The 12,182-nt window shown below is 38.6% G+C and overlaps 1 protein-coding gene across 1 annotated transcript in view; it reads right to left on the bottom strand.

Moving 5' to 3' along the window:
• The window catches only part of LOC114046911 (GTPase-activating Rap/Ran-GAP domain-like protein 3), a 196,900-nt gene that overhangs the window by 49,087 nt on the left and 135,631 nt on the right, over positions 1–12,182 (bottom strand). The gene's annotated exons all lie outside the window — the stretch shown is intronic.

Raw genomic sequence — 12,182 nt, 5'->3', positions numbered from 1 at the left:
GCTTACTTCATTCTGCATCAGTTCAAACAAATCTTCCTAGGTTTCCTTGAAGCCATCCTCTCCATCATTTCTTATAGCACAGTCAAGAGAGAGTACTGTTAATTCTATGGACAAAGCAGGACAGCTGAATCATAGAGGCAAGAAGGGAATAAGTTTGGCTACTCCATTATCAAATTCCTGTCCCATACAGGGCAGGAAAATTATACATACCAATGATAAAGGGAAGTTAATAAGGACTAAGGGAAGGGTACTCTTGGAGAAGAAAATTGACACGATCTATAATGTGGCAAAAAAGGAGCCCAGATACCATACAGAGTCAGCCTGAGTTCACCAGGATACCAAATCCAAAAGGGCACAGGAATGAGAATGGCATTTGGACCAGATGCCTGTCTAAAGTTGAGGAAGGCAGCATGGAATCATGGAGAACACATTACAAAGAGAAGCAACATAGGTGTTGACAAAATGGATTTGTCCCATACAACTTTATTGCCTAATATAATATTATTTTATGAATGTGGGATGCTCTGCATAGGCTGGCATGGTCAACATAACGACTCCTTGCTCCACTACGTTGGCAGTGCTGTGGGCCAAAACATCATTCCTCCTTGCAGAATTTACTAGCTGTATTAATTTGGACTAGTCATTTCTCTCTGGGTCTCAGTTTCCTCATATGTAAAAAGAGAGGGCTAAACTAATCTCACTTCAAGTTCCAAATCCTATGATCTCGCTAATGCCTCTTTGGAACTAAAGGCTGTAGACTGAGTCGGGTAGGAGGACATGCATGTTTTATATTCTCCTGTTCTTCCTCTGGCCTCTTAACTTTACCAGTCTACTGGGCACTGGTCATGGACCACACTGCCTCTGTGAGTCTAGGATCTTCTGAACTATTTACTTCCCTTTTCTGTCCACAGTTGCTGAGGGTAGAGAAAGTGACAGGATGTAGTCTGGGGTTGAAGTGAGCCTGTCACAATAAAGACCAATGGAGCACAGAGTGGAAATGCTGTGAGAATAATCTGAGGTGGAGGGCAATGGGGTTTACCACTTGTGTGGTAGAGAAGGAGCCTATTATTCTCTCTACCGATATCTACAAAATGTTATGGTCCATTGGTAATCAAGTTCCAGGAGGATAGCCAGACCTGATCCCTTATGGCTAAAGGCTTCCTGGAGATAGCGTCCCATTTGTCTGTTTTGGTTGCTTGTAGAGTATACCTGCAAGTTGGTCAGAACTGCTACTAACTTGCTCAGCTACCCACTAACTACTTGGACTATGGAATACAGGTATCAAACTTGTGGACTGCAACACTCCTGGGTGTAGCAGGGAACCAGATTAAGATATAATATGGAAATATTTAGCAAAATAAATAAAAATACAATAGAACACATGTTAATACGTGGTTTTCTAAAACGATATGGTGCCTGCAGGGATTCTTATGTACGGTTTAGTGGTCCCCATTTCTATTTGAATTTGACACCATTGGAGTAGAGTATGCAGAATAAGTGCATATAAGATAGGGATGGATAGTATAATTCACATAAAAGGACATGATTTGGATGGATGAATGAAGCCTGTTGTTTTAATAAAATTCAACAGAGAGCAGTTAAGATGACTAATCATTTTGATGATAGAAAGTACTGTATCTTAGACATAGTTCAAGGTATTTAATTCATGTACTTTGTGTGCCTATTGAATTGAGGGTAATACACTGTGGAAATGTACACTTTTACTTGTAAGATTATGAACAGTGCAGTCCAGAATTGAGAGATAAACTGTGGACACAATTGGAGAAGATGTGGAAGGGGTGACTGCAGAGTCAGAAAATTTAAGGCACAGGCAGGAGGCCTCATTTATAGGAAGGTCCAACATAGAGGAGAAGGAAGTAATTCATCTTGGACGGGGTGTCTACCACTACCAGAAAGTCATTATATTCCTGAGACGGGGGCAGGTCCTTGACAAAATCCAGCATTATTGCTGCTTAGGGGAGTTGGCATGGATTACAAGAAGCCTGTTGGCTTCCCATCAGGGTCCTTGGCCAGGTCCAGCACAACTTGTTTTAAACAGACATATTGCATTTGTAGCCACCCAAAATTATGAGGTTTTTAAAACAGATCCACATGGCCTGCCACGGGGCTTCATGGCAGAGATGAAATATTGTGCATCAAGCCTCACTGGGATAAATGTTTAGGATCATTATAAAGAAAGGATTTAAAGCTGCAAAGAACTAGAATGTATACCATTCCTGCTACTAGTGGAATGGAGTAAGTAGCTCTAGTCAAGTTTTAGTGTTTTGAAGGCGTATGATCTAAAGAAGGGCCTGTCAGAGTGACCTGATCTTCTGGTTGTCCAAAATGTTTTTAACACAGCCCATCTGCCAGTGGACTGTAGTGCAATGGAATTTATGTAACAGTAAGATGAATGTGGGGGCGGAGCCAAGATGGCAGAGTAAAAGCAGTGACTTGCTTGAGCTCTCCCCAAATCCCTCCAAATACCTATAAAAAATGGCTCTAAACAAATTCTAAAGCAGCAGAACCCACAAAAAGACAAAGTGAAACAAATTTACAGCCCAAGACAACCTGGATGGTTTATCAGAAGGGTATACTGCACCAGACTGGGAGAGGAGCGCAGTTCAGCGTGGGCACACAGGCCTCAGCGAACCTGGAGCAGGCCTCAGAGGACTGAACTGTGGACAGCTGTGGCGGTTTCCAGACTTCTCAACCCACAAATGCTAAAGACAACTTAGGTCAGTGGGAAAAGTCTGTGTCTGCAGTGAGAGAGAAGAGTGGTCCCAGCCCCAAGCCCTAAGCTTGGCCCGGGCAGCAGCTGCTTCCCAAACTTCCAGTCCACAGACTGACGGGGAATCAAGTGGCTGATCAAAGGGAGATTGCAGGGATCTCTCTGCTGGTGCAGGATTCTCTTGCTTTGCCCATGCTTGATCTGGGTCACAGTTCTGGGTGGTGGTCGTGGGGCAAGGAGGAGCACTGGCGTGGTGGAGCTTGTGGTGGCGGTGGAGAGGAAATCCTCCTCACAGTTCCAAGACAGAAAAGAGTGCTTGTGCTCACTTATAGACCAGAGCACAGGCCAGGAAAAGAGTAAACACCTTGCCCTTGATCATAGCACCTTGAAAGAACTGAAAATTTACAGGTCCCTAGAAGTAACTCTGAAAACAGCTGCACAAAACCCCCAAAGCTTGGGACAGTACATTCTCCACACTGGAAGCAGACCCCTACCTTAACAAAGAGTTTATAACTCAAGTAATTGGCTGAGATCATGAGCAAGCAGCACAAAAAGAGTCAGACCACAGAATCTTACTTTGGTGACAAAGAAGATCAAAACATACAATCAGAAGAAGACAACAAAGTCAAAGTTCCTACATCTAAAGCCTCCATGAAAAATATGAATTGGTCCCAGGCCATGGAAGAGCTCAAAAAGGATTTTGAGAAGCAAGTAAGAGAAGTGGAGGAAAAACTGAGAGTGATGCAAGAAAATTATGAAAAACAAGTCAACAGCTTGCTAAAGGAGACCCAAAAAAATACTGAAGAAAACAACACCTTCAAAAATAGCCTAACCAAAATGCAAAAGAGGTCCAAAAAGCCAATGAGGAGAAGAATGCCCTAAAAGGCAAAATTGGCCAAATGGAAAAGGAAGTCCAAAAGCTTACTGAAGAAAATACTTCCTTAAAAATTAGAATGGAGCAATTGTAAGCTAGTGACTTTATGAGAAATCAAGACACTGTAAAACAAATCCAAAAGAATGAAAAAATAGAAAACAATGTGAAATATCTCACTGGAAAAACAGCTGACCTGGAAAATAGATCCAGGAGAGAGAATTGAAAATTATGGACTATCTGAAAGCCATGATAAAAAAAAAAGAGCCTAGACATCATCTTTCATGAAATTATCAAGGAAAACTGCCCTGATATTTTAGAACCAAAGGGCAAAATAGAAACGGAAAGAATCTACCGATCATCTCCTAAAAGAGATCCCCAAAGGAAAACTCCTAAGAATATTGTAGGCAAATTCCAGAGTTCCAAGATCAAGGAGAAAATATTGCAAGCAGCCAGAAAGAAACAATTCAAGTATTGTGGAAACACAATCAGGATAACACAAGATTTAGCAGCTTCTACCTTAAGGGACTGGAGGGCATGGAATATAATATTCCAGAGGGCAAAGGAAATAGGATCACCTACCCAACAAAACTGAGCACAATCCTTCAGGGGAAAAAATGGTCATTCAGTGAAATAGGGGACTTTCAAGCATTCTTGAGGAAAAGACCAAAGCTGAATAAAACAGTTGACTTTCAAATACAAGACTCAAGTGAAACATAAAGAGGTAAACAGGAAAGAGAAATCATAAGAGACTTATTAAGGTTGAACTGTTTACATTCCTGCATGGAAAGATGATATTTGTAACTCATGAGACCTTTGTCAGTATTAGGGTAGTTGGAGGGAAAAAATTACATGTATGTATATAGATAGATAGATAGATAGATAGATAGATAGAGGGCACAGGGTGAGTTGAAGGTGAAGGGATAATATCTGGAAAATAAAATTAAGTGGTGAGAGAGGATTATACTGGGAGAAAGAGAAAGGGAGAGGTAGAATAGGATAAATTATCTCACATGAAACAGACAAGAAAAGGCTTTTACAGTGGAGGGGAAATGGGGGAAGGTAAGAGGGAATAAGTGAATCTTATTCTCATAGGATTTGGCTTAAGGAGGGAATAACATACACACTCAACTGGGTATGGAAATCTATCTTACCCTACAGGAAAATAGGGGAGGAAGGGGACAAGAAAGCAGGGGGATGATACAGGGGAGGGCAGATTGGGGAAGGGGGTAATCAGAAGCAAACACTTCTGAGGAGGGACAGGGTCAAAAGAGAGAATAGAATAAATGGGGGGGGCGGGATAGGATGAAGGGAAATATACTTAGTTTTTCACAACATGACTACTGTGGAAGTGTTTTGCATGACTACACATGTATAACCTGTATCGAGTTGCTTGCCTTTTCAATGAGGGTGGGTGGGGAGGGAGGAAGGGAGAAAATTTGGAACCCAAAGTTTTAAAAACACATGTTAAAAAAAATTATTTTCACATGCAACTGGGAAATAAGAAATACAGGAAATGGGGTATAGAAATCTATCCTGCACTAAAGGAAAATAGAAAGGGAAGGGGATAAGAGAAAGGGGGATGAGATAGAAGGGAGGGCAGATTAGGGGAAGGGGGATACAGAATGCATCCCATCTTGGGGTGGGGGGAGGGATGAGATGGGGAGAAAATTTGGAACTCAAAATCTTGTGGAAGTGAATGTTGAAAACTAAAAAAAAAATTTAAAAATGAGAAAAAAAAGTCACACAGATATTTAGTAGTAGAACTGAGACTACACCTTTGTTCTCCAAACTCCCAGTTGTTTGCATATATCCTTCCCTTCCTTATGTTATATGTTCTATTTTGTACTAGTACACTACACTGTAGTGTACACAGAACACACTGTGTTCTAATCTTTTGAGTGCCACAACTATCAATGTGCCCTGGAGGATGTCATGAACTCTCTGGGTATTATCATCCTGAAGGATCTAGCAATTAGAGCTGTCCAAAATTGAAATGAGCTGCTAGTAGCAACTAGATATCCTAGTCTTAGGGTTCTGAACTTGGAGTCAAGGAAACTTGTGCTCAAATTCTGTATCAGATACTTACTCTTGTGTGAGCCTCAGTTTCTTCATCTGTAAAATGGGAATAATAATAATTGCACCTATCTCACACACACACACACAAAGATAAATGTGTTAAAAAAGTGCATCCAGTAGATCTGGCATTGGTGGAGCTGTCAGGCAGTCTAAAGATGCTCTAGGTTCTTATGATAGATGTAGACAGGAATGCATTGCCACCTGTGATGCCTGAGCATCTCAAATGTAGTTCTGACAACAAGTAGCTTCTCCCATGTCATGTAATTTTTTTGTGGCTTCTTACTTCATTAGTTAACTGAAACTGTTCTTTCCAAAGTTATCAGTGATTTCTCAACTGCTAAATATCATTGCCTTTTATTGATCCTCATCCTTCCCAACCTCTCTTTTACATTGTTGACTACCCTTTTTTCTCCTGGTTTCTATGACACCATTCTCTTGGTTCTTTTTCCATCCATTTGACCACTACTCCTTGGTGTCTTTTTCTGGCAACTGTGGCTGTACCCTTATGGTTCTGACTTAGGTCTATTTTCTCTTTATGAGACCTTACCAACTTCCATGGGTTTAATTATCATCTTGGTATAACTGACTTGCAGATCTATATAACTAGCTTTATTCTCTCTCCTGAGCTCTAGTCTTGCCTTACCAAATTCTTATTGCTCATATCAAACTTGATTTCAAACTCAACACATCCAAATCAGAATTTATTATCTTTCCACCCAAACCCACCCCTCTTCCTAACTTACTTATCTCTGTTCTGGGAAACCACCATCCTTTCAGTCTCCCAGCTTTGCCACTCTGGAGTCATCCCTTAATTCCTCTCTTGCTTACTCCATCTATATCCAGTAAGTTTTCCAATCAGTTTTCAAGTCTTTTTGAGCCAATCTCTCTTGAATCTATCCCCTTCTCTACTCACATGGTCACTACCCTTCAGGCCTTCATCAACTCTCACTCAGACCATGACAATAACCTCTGAATTGATCTATGTGCCTCAAAAGACATCATACTCTCTTCAATCCTCCTCCCTTAGTCCTTTCTCTTCAATCTATTCTTTGCATAGATAACCAAGTTAATTTTCTAAAGCACAGGTTTCACTGTGTTACTCTCTTACACAATAAACTCCACTGACATAATTGTCTTCTTTTTTTGATTCAAATTTTATTTTTAGGTTTGCATTCTCTCCTCCTACCTGCTCTCCTCCATACCCATTGAGAAAGAAAAATAAAGCCTATTACGAAAGTACACAGTTCAAGCAAATCAAATTCCTGTATTGAATGTCAAAAAACTATTCCTTAATTTGCACTTTAAGTTTGTCGTGTAGCATGTTTCATCATGAATATTCTGCAATTGGGATGGTCATTGTATTATTCAGAATTCCTATATCTTTTTTTTTGTGGGGGGGCGGGGCAAGGCAACTGGGGATAAGTGACTTGCCCAGAGTCACAGAGCTACTGAGTGTTATGTGTCTGAGGCTGGATTTGAACTCAGGTCCTCCTGACTCCAGGGCTGGCGCTCTATCCACTGTGCCACCTAGTTGCTCCAGAATTCCTGTATCTTTCAAAGTTATTTGTCTTTATAACCTTATTGTTATTGTGTAAATTGTTTTTTTGGTTCTGCTCAATTACATTCATGTAACATAACTTGTTCAGCCAATCCTCAATTGATGGGCAAACCTGTCTAGTTTCTAGTTCTTTGCCACAATCAAAAGAGATGCTATAAATATTTTTGTAATATGGGTCCTTTTCCTCTTTCTTTGATCTCTTTAGGGTAGAGACCTAGTAGTGCTATCATTGAGTCAAAGCGTATGCACGGTTTAATAGTTTTTGGGGCATAGTTTCAACTTTCCAGAATGGTTAGACCAGTTTACAATTCCACCAACAGTATATTAAAACAATTGGTTTCCTATAGCTCCTCTAGCATGTCATTTTCCTTTTCTGTAAGCTTTGCCAATCTGATGGGCGTGACGTAGTAGCTCAAAGTTGCTTTAATTTTAATTTCCCTAATTATTAGTGATTTAGAACATTTTTTATAAGGTTCTTGATAGCTTAGATGTCTTCCTCAGAAAACTGCCTGTTTGTATCCTTTTATTTTTATCAATTTGAATTAGTTCCCTATATATCTTAGAAATGAAACCTGTATCAGAGAAATCTGCTGCATAGATTACCTCCCCACCCCATTTCTTGTTTCTATCCTAATTTGCTGAAATAATTTTGTTTTTGAACAAACTTTAATTTTATGTAATCAAAATTGTCCATTTTACCTCCTGTGAACCCCTCTATCTCTTGTTTGGTTATGACCTTTTCTCCTATCCATAGATCTGGTAATTTCTTCCATGCTCCTCTAATTTGTTTAGGTTGCTATGTTTAAATCACACACCCAATTGGAGCTTGTCTTGGTACATGGTGCGAGATATTCTATACCTAGTCTGTCAGACTGCTTCCCACTTTGCCCAATTATTTTTGCCAAATAATTAGTTCTTATCCCAATTGTCTCTCCTTCTCTTCTTAACAAACAGGACTGAAGTTTCAGTGAAGAAGGAGGTGAGTTGATCTTATCTTTTTATAAAAAAATGCCTATATAATTGCTGTCTCTAGTACAGGTTGGCTAGAATTGGTCTAGGACTAAATGAATTGCTGAATCAAACAACATTTTTCTGCCTCATTCATTCTAAAAATGCCCCGTATAGATTTGGGTGGAAAACCATTTATCAGGTATGATATAGGGAAAATTCCTTTTGTGTATGGATTGAATTAGATGGTTGCTAAAATTCTATGAATTCACAAATTCTGTATTTCTGATAATGGAGTGTGAATTCTTGAAGGGGATCATGGCTAGGAAACAACATGCATTTGTGCCATGCAATAACATCCAACTATCCTGGGAACAAGTTGTGATCTTCCCTGAGTACGAAGCAATTGATGGATTATACAGTATCAGCCAACAGATCTCCAGAATGCCTAAAATTCAAACATAGCAGCATCCCAAGTCCACCATTAAATAGTCAATCTGGCAGAATCAACAGGACATTAGAGTAGTTCTTCCGTTGTTGCACTTCCTACCCCCAGGATAACTGGTTGTACTCCTGACCATTACAGAATGATGCTACAAAAACTTGGTCATCTCCCTGACATTAAGCCATGACACCAAAACTGTGGTTTTCATCCTCAGTTCTTTCCAATGCTTACCCCTTACATCAAAGTGCCAGTTCCTGAGGGAGCTGGAGGTAGCAGAGACTTATTTCTAAGATAGGCTGAGTGAAGGCAAGGAGAGAAAAAAAAAATTGAACTTGAGAAGCCTTTTGAAATTGGATACCATGTTTGGCAGAGAAACTACGTGTTACAGATCAGCAAAGAAGCTAATGAATTGAGCTGATATGGCTCTTTTCCCACTATCCAAGTACTAAGCCCAATGGCCTACCAGTGATAGCTCCTTTCATCCATTTGTGTCCCTACTCTATTGGGAACAGGACCTGTACCCTCCCACCTCACTCCTACCCCCAGTACTAGTGGGTGGGCAGGAAGAATTACTGGTAAATGAAATCCTTGACTCCCATAGATATAATCAAGTTAATCAACAAATATTTATAATGTGCCTACTATATACCAGGAAACACAAATATAGGGGATATCTCTATGACAAAAAGATTCAGATAAGGAGAGAATCTAGAAGCCATCTCACCAATTAAACTATCCATTCTCCCAAAGAGAGGCTTTCTACTAGTGGCAGCCTATCCCACTATCAGAAATGAGGGAGGTTCTCTGTGAGGAGGAATACTATATATATATATGGCTCCATAAATCCCATGGAAGTTAATGAAGATAAGAGTAGCAAGTGCTACAGTTGTCAGGAATATACACAAGACAGTTGCAGTTTCCACCAAGAACAAAGATGACAAATATGAACAAAGATGGCAAAAGCAACTTTTCAGATGACAAGGGATTTGAACAAGTTGGGAGAATGGAGCCGACCAAGACCTAGCCAAGCTTAAAATATACATGTGTGTGTACAGTGTGTGTGTGTGTGTGTGTGTGTGAGACAAATTCACTCCATCTTCCTTATCTATCCTCTTCTGTCTCCTGGCATCAGACTCTTGCAGCTTCCAATGCTGACCCTCCCAGATATTGTTGTGAATCTCTGGTTTTGAGTCTTCTTCTGTCTCTGGCAGCACCTTCTTCTTCTGGCTCTTTCCAGGTAACTATTATGTTTACTTGGCTTATACTATTGTAAGATTAATAGGCATGCCCAAGTTTCATTTCCAGTGGAACTTCTCTGTTGACCCTTTTATCCTAACTTCTAGGACCAGGAAAGGGTTCTACCCAGACCACGGACACTGTTCCACTGTGGTCTATGGCATGAACCCCACCCAAGAGGTGGGATGTGCAGGACACAGAATTCTCACCATTACTTTCTGTTCTAAAACTTATTCTCTCTTATTCTGACTTCTAGTGTAGACATTATCTTAATACTAGAAGTTACTAGAAACCTCCAGATAAATGAGGTGTTAATGTACTATACTTTTAAGAACATATGGATAATTTAAAATATTTAGTAGCACCTACAAAGAAGGTAAGTAAATAAAACATTAATTTTTTTTATTCACTAAAGTTAACTGAAGCAAATGTTTATGGAGTAGAAAGAACAAGGAATTTGGGTTCAGAGTACTTGTGTTTAACTTTTGGTTCTACTTCTTACTAATTGAATGACCTTGGGCAAATCATTTAACCTTTCTGGGCTTCAGTTTTCTTATCTGGAAAATGAAGGAGTTGGACTCAATGACCTCTAAGGTCTCTTCCAGATCTGTGTCTATGAGGCATGAAGGTTTTAGGATGTAAATTATTATCTGCTGAATTCAGGAATATTTGGGGGTAGTTTATCTCACCTATAATTAGGAAGCCAACAAAAATATTTAAATTGCCTTAACTAAATCTTATGTATGCTATACATTTGACTTTACCAACAAACTGTATAGTTATTTTTAACAAAAAAGAATATATTTTAAATTTTGAACTGTAATAATTGCACTGTTTTACTTTTCAATTTAAGGTGTGCTTTAAAAATCAACCAAAATAGCTTCCCTACCTGAATTTCCAAAAATATTATTTCAGAAAAGTTAACATGAAATACTTAGAATAATTTTTTTGGCCTTTGTGTGCAGTTCAATCTTTACCTTCTTTTTCCTATATATTTGAAACCTGGACCAGAAGGATTAATTTTTCTACCTTTTTCAGTTTTTAGATAGTTTCTCCTTTTAAATGATGACTCAAAAGGTTGTCTCTCTTTAGCTAAGGAAGAATTTACTATAGTTAAATAGATTAGCATTTCAAAAATTTCTGCTGAATCTAGTTGCTTAAGTTTAACATCAATTCACTGGTGTGATTTTTAATAAAATCTTGTCAACAATTATATTTCATTCTTGACCCTGAAATTTATTCCAGCTTAATTCTTGATAAGTAACTAGAGGATCCCCATGTCAGAGTCAGCTTTCAACAGTTACAGATTGACTTTAGTAATGAGTATTAAGAATATTTATGAGAAAAGGAGAAAAATGCAATCAGGAATTCAAGTTGGAAGGGACTTTAGAGGTAATCTAATCTTCTCATTTTACACATGAGGAAACTGAGAGCCAGAAAGTTTACATAACTTACCCAACACCATGAAGGTATGAGCAGTAACACTGGATTTAGTAGACCAGGTCTTTTGATTCAAAATCTAGCATTGTTTCCACTATATCATACAGCCTCATATATACCAATGCACTACTTAGAAAAAAAATTTCTAAAAATCTTTATTACTGTATTGTTCCAAATACTATAAAAAGTTATAACAACTATCCCAAAATAATATTTTTATCTTTAACATATCTGACATGAACTCTACTGGTATGTATTTTTTTAAAAAATATTTACAAAAAGAGTTTAATAAAATACTCTGATTAAAACAAATAACATCTGATTTTATTTCAGGGAAAAGTTCCTTTTTATTTATCCTGACCTGCCCTGACTTTCCACTTTTCATTTTTTTCCCTTTCCCCGTCAATTTTTCCCTCCCTTCCCATCCTCTGTAGGTACCTAAAAGAAAAAAAAAATCAAAGTCAGTTTACTAAAGGAAGTACTCTGATAACTATTTTCCCCAGTGATTTCACAATAAAGACAAAATGCCAAAGTCAAAATAATAAAGTTTATTTAAAAGTTTAAAAATCTTACAAGAAATTAAAAAATAAGAAATCAAACAACTATCTCATAACACAGTAAAAACAATGACTGGGCAACAGAAGGAACTAGCTTACATTTGGGGAAATCTCTGCTCCTCTTTTATAAACAGGTATTTCCAGTGGGAAGAAGTTTTATGAGTGGCAACACTGTGCAGTGGAAGAGAACATTGCACCTGGGAGTCACATGACCCTAATTCCAAGTCTAACCTCCAATATCTTCTAGTTATGAGACTGTGGGCAAATTCTTTCATTTTTCTGAGCCTTAATTTCCTTCTCTTTAAAATGGGGAGAAT

This window comes from Vombatus ursinus, unplaced genomic scaffold (genome assembly GCF_900497805.2).
Source record: "Vombatus ursinus unplaced genomic scaffold, bare-nosed wombat genome assembly UNPS02014786.1, whole genome shotgun sequence".
NCBI lineage: Eukaryota > Metazoa > Chordata > Mammalia > Diprotodontia > Vombatidae > Vombatus > Vombatus ursinus.
Note: the sequence above shows the minus strand (reverse complement) of the source record. Positions and strands in the feature narration are given on the sequence as shown.